The following is a 16,520-nucleotide window of genomic DNA, read 5'->3' on the forward strand; positions in this document are numbered from 1 at the left end:
GTTTAAGAAATTCTAGAACAGGCCAAAGAAAAATATCTTAGGAAGCTGCTTCTGTATTTCACATGACTGCATCCAAGTCATTCTTCTAAAGTCCCTTCCTTTAATAAATCACTTGGTTAATTATGGCTCTGCCGTCAAAGATAAGTGCTGTCATGCATAGGTACTAAAGCTGCAGTTTTCCCTCTGTTATTCCAAGTAACAGATTAGATAGCAATCTAATATGAGCTATTTCATAGGAAAAAGAATATTCATTTTAATTCAACAATAGCATGCTCATGTTCATCATTATTATTACCAGTTTGATGGCCTTCTTCCCCAAGAGGCTCTTATCTTCTTGAAACAATTATCTTCTGCTGCTAAAGAGATTAAATTAAATAAACCATGTTTATTTGTTTTGTTAGTATTTTTTTCAATGCCAGCAAGTGTTTCCTAACACTTTCCATAAAAATCTTCCAGATAGGTACTGAATACACTGAAGTTCTCAGGGAGGGTAGATATTATGTCTTCATCTAGTCATAACTGATTTATTCCCTCTGATGTAGCCATGCTAAATAACCATTTCTTGGTTCCTTAGTAACTACCTGAGGTAGCAAATGATGGCTACTGCAGAAGCAGTCCTCACTCACAACAGTGAGCTACATGACAAAAGGAATTTCATGGATTGACTAACACTGAAGATAACACAAAATGGAAATTCCTACCAGAGAAGTGCTTGAAGACACGTTGTCAATAATTTTCTCAGTCATTAAAAGAGCAGTGCATTCAGTGCTGGCAAATCTTTAGCGAAGAGGTGTAAAGCTTCTCTCAAAAGGTCTCACCCAGTCTCCTCTGAAACCCATCTGGACTCAACAAGCATGTCAGTTATTTTCTTCAGCTTCTTGAAGCTATTTATAACCAACCCCATCTTCCTGTGTGTCAAACCACAACAGGAACTTCACCTACATCCCAAGTCATCTCCACGTTTTCAGAACTGGTAGTAGTATCTGCTTCAAAAAGAAAACCCAAACCACAGTGAGCGACTTGCTAAGAGCAGATGTGGCATGTTCCATAGGCAGCATGTCACAGGGCGTTTTTCCCTGCAGTCCCTAATAGACTTGCTAGTTTGTCAATACTTTTCCAGCAGTAGACTTAAAGCAAAGTAGATCATTTCATCTTAATTCTAATAAGAATTTAGGAGACTTATATATTGCAAAGATGAGATTTGGCATCAAAAGTCACGTGGAAATAACCAATATTATAAAGTTGCTTCATATTTGTAATTTCAAAAATAAAATTCCCACCAACTGGGAAGTTATAATGCAAGACAAAGGAGGTGAGGGTAGACAAGAGGTAAAAATCTTTTCCTTCTTCGTTTTTAGCCTATTTGCATCACACATAGCCAATCACTTTCTCTTAGGTCAAAAGTCCCAGGTATACAAATTGCTGAGCAACATCGGGTCACCCTTAAAACAGGCTTCCCTGTTCACATTCAGTGAATATGCCCATCAGATTCTAATGAGTTTAAATAGAACTCCATCCATAAATTAAAATTACTTGGGTTTATTTGTCACGAATACTGCAAGTGTGGGTTGCCCATCACTTTGTGTCTTCTGTATTTAAAAATAAAGTATTTCTTATATATTTCCCATAACTGCTTTATGGGAAATTAAGGTAAAATAGGAATGTCCTGCGGCAAAAGTAGGACAGTGGACATCTGGCCAGTGCAGGCTACTCTTGCCCAGGGGCGGGTCCCTGCTGGCCGCTGAGCAAGGCAGGGAATGCCCAGATGCTCTCCTTGGTGCCCACTGCGGGGATGCCGGGCTGGGGCGCGCTCCCGGCGGCTCAGGCGCAGCCCGCAGCCAGCGCTAGAGGGCACTCCGGGATTGGGAAGTGCCGCTCGAGCCCCGGGTGATGGATGGATGGATGGATGGACGGGCTGGATTTCCCACCGGCACACCCTGGGCACGGTGAGAGCCGTGCTCTCTGCCCAGCCCCTGCAGGGCAGATGTGATGCTGCCGGGGAGGATCTGAGAGGTGACGCTGCAGCCTGGCCAGCAGAGATGGGCAAGAGTCACCTCGGGGGGAGGCACAGGGCTTGGGAACCAGCACGTGGCTCTTCCCAAAGAAATGGTCAGTGTCGCACCTCTCAGCCACTGTGCTGGGTCTCTTTCCTCCTAGGGTAGTAAGTATTGCTTTGGCTATGTCTTTAAAACCCCGGCTGTGAAGAAGCTCAGATGGCGACTACGCGCCCGTCCTGCCTTTGCGAATGAACATCACCTCCTCCCCAGCAAGGCAGGGAGAGACGCGCTCTCCCAGGCGGCTGCTTTTCCTCGGATGCTGATGAGAAAACCGTGTAGGAAGCGTACAGCTACTGGGCTAAAATATGAAGGAGAGAGGGCTGCTCGACCAGACAGTCACTTTCCAGAACGGAGAGGAAAACCCTCGCTGAGGTTCAAAACACAGCCCATGGCTAGAATGTGAGAGGAACCCCTTCCTAGTAAACTGCACTACACTTTTTGTGATGGGACTGACCTTAAACCATCTCCAGCTGTGCTTTAGGAAGTCTAGCCTTAGTCTCAATTGTGTTAATTCTAAGATATTCCCTTCATGACTAATATTTTTCCTTTATATTTAATCTAATTTGCTGCAGGCTAATCCCTTTAGGTTTTGGCCCGTTGACAAATGAAAATGACTAGTCCCTGTACTCCTGTTCATTCTCCCTGTGGATCTATGGACATTTATTATCTCTTTCAGGTATTTTTTGTTTCTTCAACAACTCTTAGGGCATAAAAACGTCTGTGACTCTTCTCCTTCCTAGTTAAGAGACATGATTCCAGGTGTTCAGAGATGACTGAAGGAGACACTATCAGCAAGTTTTTGATAAATGCTATATTCCCCATACATCTATCTGGATGAAATTCTTTTGTGTCTAATTGTCTTTAATTACCACCTATAGGCTCCTACTGAAATACTTCTCTCTGGAGTGTTTTCCTCCTTGCTCTTCTGGGTGATATATCAGGATGTCTTCTTCCCTGCTTCTGTTGGCTTTAGTTTAACAGCTATTACCTACTCCATCAAAATTTTAGGTAACACATACTATAAACCTAATGCTTTACATGACCCTTTCAAATGATAATAGGTTTGGTTTTGATCCTGGACTGTAATATTCCACAGATTCGCTACAGACAGTTCCCCAGTGATTGATATATAGAAATTTGCGCAACAAAAACTGGCCTGCTATTGCCACCAAGTTTCTGTTGCCTAAGAAGACAATATCTCTTGGTCATCCTAGAGCAAGACTTGTATTCTTTTCCTTAATTTAGAAAATACTCTGAAAATTCAGACTGCAAAAAAGATGGCTCAGTATTTTTTGCAGCAAGTGGGATAACAGTCCAAATTCCAGCCCAAGTTTTCATAGGCTGCCTTGGGGAGCTATCTTACCCAACCTGCATCTCTCAATTTCATTTCTATAAACTGAAGATAATGTTCCTTTCCCATCTGGGAAACGCACTGGCACTTGTGAGATATTTGGATGCTATTAAAGAAGACCTAGGCAAAGCTTGTGCACAGTCAGATAATAAAAGTCCTAAAAGAGAAACAAAATAAACAAGATTTAATATTCTTCAGCTTTTGTTTACTTACCTTCAACACTAGAATTTCCCTGGACTCGCTGCTATTCCCTTGTGTTGTCTTCATAACCGAAGCCTTGAGCTGGCCAGATCACTTAAACCCAGGCAAAGTTTTTCCATGAGCTGTCTCATTGTGGTAGCTGATTTAGGCACCCCAGACACAGCAGTGGCTGGAACAAACAGAAGAGTTCCCATGCACTAAGCAACACATAACCAAATGCAACAAAACGTTTAACCCATTTGGACTACATTTTAAAGAGGAAATCATTTAGAGACTAAAATGGAGAAGGAGAAACTTCATCTCAACAGGCTGATTTTTGTAATAAAAAACATTCTGCCTTAGAGAAGGAGAAAAGGAGAAGCACTCCCACCTGCTGCATATGGTGGTTGTGTCCTCCAAAGCAATGATCCATCCCACAGGCCGAATGCTTCCAACCTTGGTCTTGCAGGCACCGCCTACCCAAAGGTGCCCAGTGCTGTAGCATACCTTTTTAAATGAAAAATTGTTAATTTAAGTATGCTACAGGGATGTACACAAAGCCATCAGGGAAAAAGGAAATCATACAAGCTGAGCTTAATTTCGTAGCCCTTGTTGCACAGAATTACTTAAACACATGACTTCAAGGTTTTTCAGATAACTGTGGAGCATTCAAGCAGTATAAGGCAAGTTCAGAAAGTAGTGGACACACTGCTCATGCCCTGCACAGCCCCACTGAGTGGGAACAGGGAATGTGAGGGCCTTCCTGTGAATACATGGACACTGTGAATGTACAGGTGTGCCAGGTAGAATATCTGGTACTTGCAAAATTGTGCTCATATATACATGAGTATCAAAGGGCTGGGAATCCCAGGTGAAATAAGGAGCTCCTCAGAGTCTTCCCAAATTTTTCATACGAAAAGAAGTAATATTCAGGAAAAAATGTGTATATATCAACCCCAGTTATCAAGGATTTTATTTTGATTTCTTCAACCCCCTGGGCAGCAACCAGGTCTAAGTTACTACACTGAACTGGATGGAATTATTCACATATTGGCATGTAAATAGGTCTCTGAAGAATTCTGAGCCTGCTTTATGATTAAACTTTACTGCCAATGGCAATAAAAATATAATTAGCATTATTGTAATAATGGCATCATCTTTTGTCTTGTTTTTTCCCAGTCAGAAATTAGAAAAAGGAAATAAAATGGTGTCAGTCTGCATGAGATGAGTGCTGGACTTGCAGAGTTATACAGAGCGCTGCAAGCATCTTGCTAGTGCAAACAAGAGCAACTCACCATAAAATTAAGGGAACAAACACTATTCACTCAACAGCATAGAACACAATGTTGTTCTTTATTATATTATTTAAAAGGGGCAGATTTACTTGGTCATAAATTAATAATTCAGAAGTTGTAAGAAGGCACAGCCAATTAGCTGCAGTAATTTGCATTTTTATGCTCCTTCATTAGTTTTCTAAGGTTCTTCTCTCCTGCTATAGCAATGCAAATGCCATCTTCCAAAAGGTGAATAGCCAACCTGTTTTTTGTTTGCATGGTAATGAAGCCTTTTCAATTATTGAAAGACCAAATACTTTAATAATTTTTAAGACAAATTTTTGCTGCTATAATATCTCTTCCTTGTGTATTTTTTTAAGAAACATGTTTTTTTAATGCAATTTATTTTAACCTGAAGCAGAGAGTTTATCAGGTGGCTGATCTTCTGAGGTTCCTAAAATTATGCCTAACTTTAATCATGTGAGTAAATCTCTCGAAGCAAGGTATTAAAATCCTTTCTTAATTTAGAGGCTGACAAATAAGTCAGTGTATGCTGTCTTTGTTTGCAGCATAGAGTCCCTTTATTCTGTGTGCAGGAGTGAATTGAGAAGGGTTTAATATATGAATTTGACTGAAATTCACTTTCTTATGCCCATGCCCCAGATATCTGCTGGCACAAGTACCATCAAAAGCTTCCTGCAGCCTGCCCCAGGGATTTCCCTTCTGGTTATTACTATCTATGGGTACAGTCTTGCTAAAGTTGATGTCTTTAGCTTCTGAGAAATACTCCTGAGGCCAGCAAGGTTAAAATCTTCCTGCAGGCATAACTGAAGTCCTGGTCACCAGAGTGCTGCAGGGCAGCTGTGCTTGCTTGGTCTCTGCCTTCCCATGCAGGGCACCAGCAAATCCCACTGGCTTCCCAGAGCACTGCTCCTAACCTGCAGCTGGCCTGACACGTACTTATTTTTCCATTTTTACTCTGGTATTTTCCTTTCCAAATGCTTTCCATGTGAGGCCATTTCATTTTATTTTTATAATTACTTTATTTTTAATACGGCCCCTCATTCCAGATGTAGATAGTACATGCACACACTGAAACACACGTAAAAGAGAAGTAATGCTGAGGCTGCATCTTTATAGAAATGGATCTGAGGCAGGGGGTGAAAAAAAAAGGGGGTAGGGGGGTGGGAATTAAAACCAGGAGAATTAGAAAAAGATAACCTACTAAAGGTAGGTTTTCTGAGGCAACCTCTGAAGGGACTTGGATGTTTAGGTTCCCACGAATGCTATCAGTGGGCTGAAGAAGACAGGAGACCTGCCCTTCTCCATTTACCTCAACAGAATGCTTGTCTTTTGGGATGTTGGTCTTTCTAGGGGCAACCTGCAGCAGGGCTTTTACCCAAGGAATATGGCACCACTCCCCAGCCCACTGAAATCCACTCCATCCTGTCCCCTAGTCGCTTCAGCCTTTCGTTTTTTAGCAGAGGTGTTGTTCACAAACTGTGCAGATCATCTTGGAAATTTTTGCCAACAAAGAACACACTAGAAAGCACAGTTTTTTGTCATTTCTCTGATAGCACAGACACCACGCCTGTAACACAGACCAAATGACCGACCACACAAGAAACAGGGTGTGTTGGTGTGTTTTAAAAGACTTTCTTCCTTTTTTATTAACATCTTGGTGAAGGTTGCATGTGAAGGCCAGGCTCTGAATCACTTTAAACAGGAAGGGTAGGGTGGCAGAGGAGTGGATGGTTGAATCAGCTCCAATATTCAAAGGCAAGTGACATTATGCCAGAGGTGAAAGTGATGCCAGCAGGTGCAATGAGAAAGAAGAAACAAAATTACTTGAGGTAATACATAACTTGAAGTAGAACTGTCAAAAATAACCAAAATAACCAAAACTTAAATAGAAATATTTAAGTTTTGAATATAATAGAAAATAACCAAAACTTTCCAAACTGTACAAACAAAGAAATCTGAAAGTATGAAGAAGATTTTCTAACACCACAGTAGTGGCAGTAGTCTCTGTCCATGCCCTTACTCCAGCCCCCTGTTACCTCCTCTGCTTGTCCCCAAGCCCAGCCCCAGCACATCCCCTGCATGATCCCATGCCAGGGCACAAGGGTGGCCCAAGGGCAGGCTGGGGCTGGGGGCTGTGTTCCACAGCAGGACAGAGCCTCCTGACTTGCAGAACTAATCTCTAGAGCTGCACGGTTTTGTGCTTTCCTCTTCCTACATGGACAGAAATTGAGGTGTCTGAACATGCTTATTTGGAGACAAAAGACCAGATTTTGTGATCTAGGTGAATTTCTGTCCTGTATGTCATTCAGAAAAATCAGTCTTTTATTACTTCGTGAAGAACTTAAAGATTTCATCTCTTATATGTCTGCTATTTAGCGCATAAATTAAAATTATTGACAAAGTAAATTTAAAAAAAGTCACTAAGACTGTATTGCAGCTCATCTCAACAGAATAACCTGACCATTTCATGTTTTTGACTGAAGTATATTAATATTAGAAGAGTTCTGTTGCTTATTTAATGTGACTTCTTATATCACACACCTACAGGGCTCCCCTAAATGAATTTCTCTATCAATAGTGCAGCTAAGCCAGAATAAAAACTTATCATGGTTTCAAATTTTCTCTTCAGACCAAGTCCACTGAAGCCTACAGTAAGTTTTTCTAGTTGTCCATTCCTTCTCTGAGGTAAATTATTTCAAGGTTAAATTTCTCTAATTCTGGACAATGATTTTGCTAGTCTTTTCCAGAAAAATCAGTGACGCCTTTTTTACCATTCCTCTATTCTTTAGTAAGTCAAGACTTTGAACTGTAGTCTCTCATTTTCAGTATATTTTCCTGTCCTTTAAGCTCAACCAGAGTTGCTTTCAAATCCTTCTTTCTAAAGAAAATCCAGATATAATAATAATCTAAATAATAATATTTTTTGAAAGCAGTTAGAAAGGAGACCAGAATCCTTTTCCACAGGGCAGGACGAGCAGTGATGGAGCACACTCCAGGCTGTTGGACCCCAGCAGTGGCGCTTGGGAGCAGCTGTGCAGAGCCTCCCTTTCTCCTCTAGAAGAGCCACAGAGCCCCGGCTTTCCTTGCCAAGGGGCTACAGTCTGTGCAGCACTTTCCCTTTTCCCTCACAGTAAATCTTCACCTGAATAATGCAAGCTCTCTGCTTTTATTCATATTTTCCTCGTTATAGTCATGATCATTTTAGCACTTTGGCCCTGGTGCACTGCAGGAGCTCCACGTGTATCTGATTATCCATTATAAAATCAAATCCCTTTCAGTCCCTATTTCCCAGCATGGGGTCTTTTCCATCCTACAAGCATTCCATCCTACAGGCTCACACTGTTCCTCACTGCACAAGCTTCCAAAAAAATCACTTGTTCCATTTTGTAGAGAAAGTCAGATTGCTCTGTCATTCACCAGACTGATTTATCATTTAATCCTCCACTAGTTTTAGTGGTATAAGAAAACTTCATGAAGAAAATGTCCTGTTTTCTTGTCTCATTAAGAAAGATAAGGTGTGAGGGAGATGAACCTCACGAGGACCAAATCCTCACCATGATGGCTTCTTATTTGCAATTATACTTATATATACAGTAGTTTCACGAATACAAGCCGCACGGAGTATAAGCCGCACTTCCGGTGCCTCGACAATGTTGCTGTCTTTGTCAATAGATAAGCCGCACCCCGAATATTAGCCGCACTTTCGTTCGTAGCGAGAATCCGTGCGCAGCTTTCACAAATTGGCCAATTAGTAACAGGATCGCGGCATAGCGGGGTTTACTGGCTCGGGGCAGGGCCAGGAAGGCTCAGCCCGCTCATGGTTGCCGACGGGGCCGGCCGGGTGGTGCTGCAGCCGCCGCCGCGCTCACTGGCCCCCCTCTCCCGTCAGCACCGCCTCGCTGCAGCGTTTGCTCGTCCTGCCGGCGGGCCAGCCGCCGCCACTGCTGCGAGGCACGCCGGCCGCCCCGCGCCATGTTAGCTTGCCCGGCCGGCAGGGCTGCCGCCGCTGCCAGGCTCTGCCGGTGGGGCGGCCGCCACCAAGCTCGCCGGCCACCCCCTCCCGTCTGCACCGCCACCGCGTTTGCTCGCCCTGGCCGGCACTGCAGGCCCCCGCACCGCCGGGCTCCCCCACGCTGCTGGCCCCGATTCTGCTGGGCTTCCCCCGCTGCGAGGCAGCCCTACCCGCCGGCCTTCCTGCTTCTGCCATGCTCCCCTGCACTGCTAGCCCCAGTTCTCCCGGGCTCCCCCGCCCTGCTGGCCCGGGCTCTGCCGCCCCCCCTGCCCCGCCCTGCTGGCTCAGGTTCTGCCGCCCGCCCCCCGCACTGCTGGCCCCGCCTCTGCCAGGCTTTCCCACCTCTGCCGGGGCCGGCCGGGCTCCAGTTTGGCTTGGGGCTGCCGCGGGCTCTCACTTCCGTGTTGGCAGCTTTTAGAATATTGTTCGTGTATTAGCCGCCCTCGAATATTAGCCGCACTTCCGGGTTTCCACCAAAATTTTGGTCAAATTGGTGCGGCTTGTATTCGTGAAATTACTGTACTTATATTTTAATAAAATTCATAGGTGTTAGATTGATTTTCTATTCCTTTATTTTCTTAACAAAATGTAGTGTGAGTGAAAGAATGTCCTAAAAATTTTATTACATCAACAATACTGATTGAAAAGGACTTGTAATCTTATCAAAAGACGGGATCAGATCAGTCTGGCAAAAATTATTTTTGTGAACTAATTTTCATGGATATTAATTGTGTTTAAGCAATCTCATCTTGATATTCTCCTACTCTCCTGAGTTAGTCCGGTTATAATTTTTAAATATTGGCACACTTTAATTTTTTCCCATCTTGTAAATTCCCATGTTTCAACCCGGTAATCACCAAAATAAAATGCCTATGAGAGTTTTTTGCTAGTTCTTTTAAAACTTTCAGATGAAAGTTAATTAAACATGCAGATTTTTAAATGTCTAACTTAAACAAACTGCTTTGTAACTGGTTAGAATTAAAAGGACTGCATCATCACATCATATGACTCTGCCATCTGGTTTTCCCCAAATGCAGACTCCATGTGGCTGAGGTTCTGCTTTGCATGAATTCTTGTCAGTTCTGCTGTCATCATACAGTCGTGGAGCAATAGTATTATCAGGATTCCTGATACAACCGGGAACTCCTTTCTCTGCCTTTCCATTCTTAGATTTGATAACCATAGATATTTGCCTTCAACATTTTTCTTCTACTACCTACTTCCTAAAATCCAAGAGACTTGTTACAATGATTGTTACAGCTTTTTTTTTTTTTTACTTTCACTATGATTTAGAGATTTTTTCATTTCACTTTGACCCATACTGTTCTTTCCTTAAGTCCCTGCAAAAACATCATTCGGAAATGCGCAATTTGGGCATCTAGTAAAATGTTATTCAACAATGGACAATTATCTTTCTCATGTTTCTATTTACATTTTCTCCAGTTGATTGTCTCAATATTATTTTCAGTTTTATTAAATTGCCCTTTTCCACCTCCTGAGAATATGAATTCTTGGCTGAACTCACAATAAAAATGTAATCAAGATAAAATCAGTTTCATCTATTTTTTCAGTTCTGTGATTAACTCTTCATTTTGGAAGGTCTTGAATAGAGTTCTGCCCCATTAGTAACAATTTCTGCTTATATAGGAAATTGTTATATATAAAATTTTAAAAATTCAAAGGCTACCTTAAAATCAGCAACTTATATCACGTCTTTCGAACTGATGCCAACCCATAAAAACATTTTTTCTTGCTACATATTGAAGCTTAATGGTTGCACAGCCAATTTTCTTATTCTCTAGTGTGTTTGTGCATTTCTAGCAGACAAAAGCTAGCAAACTCTCTTGTGCTTTGATCCTACAGAACCCTTCTCTTTTTTCTCCATGGTCTGTAATTTGAACTTGAGCAAGGCCATTTTCAAACAGAATCTCTCTCATAAGGCTGCATTTTTCATCCAGTCTTCTCAACACTGGTACAGCAAATAATTTTAACATTATCAACATGGGAATCCTCCTATTTGTTTTCAGAACATCTAGCTTTATGCTAATTATTGAGAAATTTCCACTGTGTATACATAAATGAAATGCTGCATATATTAGAACCAAATGAGTCGCAATTATTCTGTATTATTAAATATTTTTAAATTTCACTGTTATGCTTATATTTGCCATAGACAATGTCAGTGAACTTAAATGAAGCCAGTGTAAAACTCCAGGAAAAGCAGATGTTCCCTATTTTTTCTCTACATTTAATTTTCTTACAATCCTTCTACAGGTTATAATGAGTATGAAGTATGACTGAGTCTAGACAAATGTGTTAAGGCCTTCTATTAGCAAATTTCTTGGTACAGCTGTCATTATTTTTTTAAGTTGCTATGGAGACTTACAAGTTTGAGGCATCACTGTTTCAATGATTTTCCATAGCAATACTGCTTTGGCTCCCGTGCACACGCCAAAACAACTATGAGTGTCCTTCAAGATAATTTATGTCCATTTGAACATACTAAAATATCTACACAATTGCCTTGAATGTGGCAGTAGCAATTGGATGTGAAAAAGGACTGACCTACTTCCTAAACCTACTGTTAGATAGAATAAATTTCATAACTGAGATTTCAATTAAATAAAATTTGAAAATACATTGTTGGGAGAAAATAGGAAAGGCAGAGTATTTTGTCAAAATAATATTTTTATTTTTCCCAGTATTTTAGATTTTAAATCTTAAGACCAGATCACCTCTGGTAAACTTCTGAGAAGACGTTAAGATACTAAACTTTTTTCAGGTATATTTTTTTCATCTTTATGCTTAAACAGAAATCACTACTTTCCTTTTTAGCTAATTGCTGCTTTATGAAATTGTGGAAGCAATAAATTTTAAGAATTGTGTAGCTCAATAGTGTGAAATGACAAAAATCCTAAACTATCTTTATCTGGACAAAGCATGTAGCTATTATGTGGATGAATGAAGACCTGTAGACATGTAAAATACTCAGAATTTGATGTGTCTTTCACCAGCTGTGCAAAGATACAAGCAGCCATGGGTAACTAGTTTTACACCAATGGAAGTCACAGGGAATACAAAAAGTCACTGTACAGTCTGGGAGTGAGGAAGGGTTTACTCTCAGAAGGGCTGGGCAGGGGCAAAACACACTGAAAAGTTTGCTTCCCACTGTTCATTTTCACTGCTGCTTCTCAGCCTTTGGTTGCAGCCTCTGTCCCTTTGCATGATGAACCCAATACAGGCTTCCAGAGTCAAAAAAGCAGAGCAGTTCAAGTGAGAACCAAAAGCAAAGTCACTCAAAGCAGCTTTTGTCATTGCAGTGATACTTCAGACTGCTGTTGAGTAGTTCAAATAACTGATTCATTAAACAAAAAGGCCATGGAAAAGTTACTTCTGTTGAGAAAGAGAACCCTAATCAACCCTTCAGCCCCATGATTTCCACACTCTTGGTGGTCAGCAGCAGAGGAGATGCCCTCACATGGACATGCAGCACTTGAGTGGGGCTCCAAAGGAGCAAGAGCAGTGCTGTTCCCTCTTATTTCTCATCATCACCAACATGCACATACCTGGCCTGCCTTCCTGCAGCTCTCAAGGATACAGCTGGGTGGTTTTCATACGTGTAGCTTTTCTTTTTTATCAGTTTACCAAAGTCTAATAAGGAAAAGTAATAATAACAATAAAGAAAAAGTAATACTAACAATAAAAGCCCCTTCTGTGCTTCTCTTAATAATTTCATTTGACTGTTCGGAAGGAGCGCCAGGAGACACCTTCAAATTTTTAAATATGTTCCGGTTTTTTATTTTCCTAATGTTTCACATTGAGAGTTAATTTTGTTTGCAGGTATTTTGCTTGCATTGCTAATATATTTTCCATTAACCTACTTCTTTGTAGTCACATGCAGACCACAGGATGCTTATCTAAGAACTTTGTTACAATAAAATTGCTGCATGGTGTGTATAATGTTGAGTTTTCACCTCAATAACATATCTTTTGTCGAAAAAAAAAAAGTACATTTTTCTTCAGACAGCTTGGACTCTGCATGCTGGAGATACTGGCTTATGGAAAGCCTGCAATGGGTTGCAAGCCTCTGTGTGGGTTTTGAACCAGTCACAAACCAACCGAGTGGCCAAACTGGTTCTGTGGACACAGATGTGTAAGTTAATTAAATTCTCTGACAAGGAAGCAGAACAGCCCTTTCATTAATAACCATGTGGAAAAGTCTTATCAGTGCATTACATATGGCTTAATTTTTTCTGGAAACAAGCTTACATGGAATACCTCTATTGCAATGCAGGAGAGCAAAGATGCAAGATTGCAGCTGCTGGTGTAAATGGGCACTGAACAGAGCATGTAGAGGACCAGTATGCACTGGCATTTCCTGAGGACAGAGCACAACATGCAGCAAGTAAGTGAGTGTGCCTTGATATCATAGATCTGATACTTTTTGGTGTGGAGAATGAAAACAGTCTGTATTTTAAGATTAAGGGTGGACTTATTCCCCCAGTCATCTTAGTTGTTTACACATGGACATCAAAATGACTAAACTGTGTCAGAGCACATATTCATCTATTCTAGAAGCCCAAAATGGTCCCTTTAAATTCATCAGAATATGAAGCTGTGATAATGTGGGGAAATTTTGCTTGCGTAAGTAATGTTTTATTTTGAATAAAAATAGTCTGTGATACATGACAATAATAGCACAGTTAAGTCTGAAGTATCTGTGCATTCAAACACCAATAAGAAGGGAAGAGTAGGCTTTTGTTATTTTTTTCAGCTTCTCAAAAGAAAAGAACAATCAACATAGTTACAATATGTAAAATGGTAATTATAAGAATTGAAAATAATTCTAGCTTTTTGATGAATTTGTTCCCAGACTGGGATTATAAAAGCATTTTACTAAAAAGTGGATTGCATTTGCAGCTGAGAAAAAGTTTTCTTGTCGCCAAGCAAATCTCTTAGGAGAAACATCCCAGAAATGGTCATATGAACACTTATTTCTGTCCAGTAACTAAAACTTATACTTTGCAAGGAAATTTTTAATAACCCGTGTGTCTGAATTCATAGAAGCAAGTCAGAGGCAGTTATGAAAAAACATTCTCATACAGAACTGATCTGAGGCTATGAACTGTTACAGCCTAATTGCACCCCTGTGATTGATCCCTATAGGCACAGATGGACTCTCCCCTCCCAGACACTGATATGTGTCCCAAAGGAAACAGGCATAAATTGAATGAGATTAATCAGCCTGTGTCACAGAAAGCTCAATGAGACTCCCATGCAAAGGGAAATGTGCCTTTAATCCATCTGAGCAAGTATGATTAAGAAGCATGAAGAAACGGCTAAAACCCTGGGGTAATGATATTTGAGTGAAGGTATCACTCTGCTTTCACACCCTGACTTTTGACTATTTAACTGTGTAATTTTATATTTGCATAGTACATTGCAGGACTGACACTGCTATCAGCAAGGAATTTAGCTAGGACCAATGAACAAAAAAATTGTAACTAGCTGCTACAGTTCATTTTGAGTCCATCCACTGAACATGTGGGACCAGATTTCATTACAGTTATCTCAGGAGACACCCAAGAGCCCCCAGGCTTGGAAATGATGGCCGAGCTCTGCCCAGGATGAGGGTGTATCTTTGGGTATTCTGCCTTCTCACATCTGACCTCCACTGGGAGCAAAGCCCACTGCTGACTGACAGCCAAAATGAGACATCAATCACAACAAATTGTGCAGATCCTCAATGCTACCCTTTCTTACAGGGGGGAAAAAAAGAACAAAATTAACATGAAATTACTAGAACTGCACTGAGATGAACAGAATAGTTCCAAGCTCAATAAAATTGTTCAGAAAGTGGCTTGGGATTTTTTGCCATCTGACATCTTCATATTAAAAGACTGACATCTTCATTTACGTCAATCCTCTGATCCATTTTGATTTTTCACACGGAAAATCACTTACGCAAAAATCAGTATCAATGGAAAAAAAAGGCTTGCCAAAACACACCTAGGCTTCTTTATCAAAACAGGTTTGATATTATATCTAACGAAGTCAGGACCATCTTTTACAATATCTGTCAAAAGAAACTGTAACCAAATTCCCCTCTATTTCAGAATCTGTGCAGAAGAACTAAATTACTTCTGTAATGGTTAGACTTGGTTTATCTTTATTCTCAATTCTCTTCACAAGCAAAAAAGATGTTGAAATACAGACTTCTTCAAACTAAAAGGTGTTGGAAAATGCAGATAGGTCCAATGACACCCAGTTACATAACTCTAAGGACATGGGAAAGATCCTTTTGCTCTATATTTCAGGTCCAGGTAGCATTTTCTACTGGACCTGACACAGGGGATCCTGAATTGTGTATTTCAGCTCCCCGTGGTAATGGCATGTACTTTGCAGCATTTATTATCGAGGAGCAAATGGGGAGCCAGAGGCTGCATCTTTTGCAGAATGAGAGGTGAAACCAATCTGTTCATTTCTCCCTTGAACCAGGACAGGCTCTGTCAAACGTAGCCGTGAAGCCATTCCTGAAGTTGCAACTCAGTGTTAGTTCTTTTTCCTCAAGTAGATGATCCTCAGACTATAAAAACCTACTGTTTCTGCCAGCTAATGTAGGAAATCCTTTCCTTTAAGTCAGTGGTGCCTGTGCATTGAAATTGAAAGCCTGGATCCAAACAGAGCTGATGACTCATTTGGGAATCTGCTACAGCCACACTCAGCAGCACTTGTAATACTGGCTGCATTTTTTTTTTTTTTTTTTTGGAAAAAACCCCAACATTTTACATGCAAAAAAGAAAGCAGATTCTCCTTCATTTATGTTACTGAGTTCTATATTCACTGTTGACTTTTTCCTGCATAGTGAACTTTATTACTTTAAACTCTGAAGGTGAAAGAGTAAGAAGCCATCCCCTCACTCATGCTATGAATGTATATTAGATTTAGTGCAAATACAATTCTTACAGTGGATGTGCATTTGGTTTGTATTAATTATACCTCTGTACATCTGCCACCCAGTTAGCTCCCAATATAGCCACACAGCTCCAGCAGCTTTACACAACTGAAAGGAGAAAATAAATCATCACTCTAATGAGAGTTCAAAACTCCATTAAAGTATTTGCTGAAAGAAATATGAAAATAATTCAATCTGGAACAACTCTGGAATAAAAGAGAATATTTCAGTATGTATTGAAACATGACCTAAAAATGCCAGTAAAGCACTCCTCTTTTTTCTATTATTTGAACTGTGAGAAGTCTCTGTACTCTCTAGAGTAAAAGTAAGTTTTCACTCCTGGTAAAATCACAGCATGTGGATTTTTCAGTGTGCTGTATTTTATGTTACTGAACCTCAGATTTTATATTGTCAGTTTCATTTATAAAACATCAGAACCTACTCAAAAATGTTCAAAATATCAACAATTTTGCTTTAAATATGAGACCTCAAGAGCACTAATTAATAGTCAGTCTCTCTGACCAATATCTTATAAGTTGAGAGAGTGTGTGTTCTAAAATATTAGTACAGGGTGTTTCTAATCAGCTTGCCTTGAGAAGAATATAGAGATGAAGGAAAAGGGCGGGATTTGCTATGTAAAAAAGACAAAAACTGATAATACGCATCA

At 40.5% G+C, this 16,520-nt stretch overlaps 1 long non-coding RNA gene across 2 annotated transcripts in view; it reads right to left on the bottom strand.

Moving 5' to 3' along the window:
• Nucleotides 1-292: 292 nt before the first annotated feature.
• LOC116993767 overlaps nucleotides 293-16,520 on the bottom strand; it is a 68,086-nt gene continuing 51,858 nt past the window's right edge. For both annotated transcript variants that reach the window (XR_004417355.1, XR_004417356.1), the window contains exons 2-3: nucleotides 3,622-3,778; nucleotides 293-356 (exon numbers count right to left, since the gene is read on the bottom strand). This is a non-coding gene — a long non-coding RNA (uncharacterized LOC116993767). The remainder of the gene's footprint in view (nucleotides 357-3,621; nucleotides 3,779-16,520) is intronic.

Source organism: Catharus ustulatus, chromosome 3, assembly GCF_009819885.2.
Source record: "Catharus ustulatus isolate bCatUst1 chromosome 3, bCatUst1.pri.v2, whole genome shotgun sequence".
NCBI lineage: Eukaryota > Metazoa > Chordata > Aves > Passeriformes > Turdidae > Catharus > Catharus ustulatus.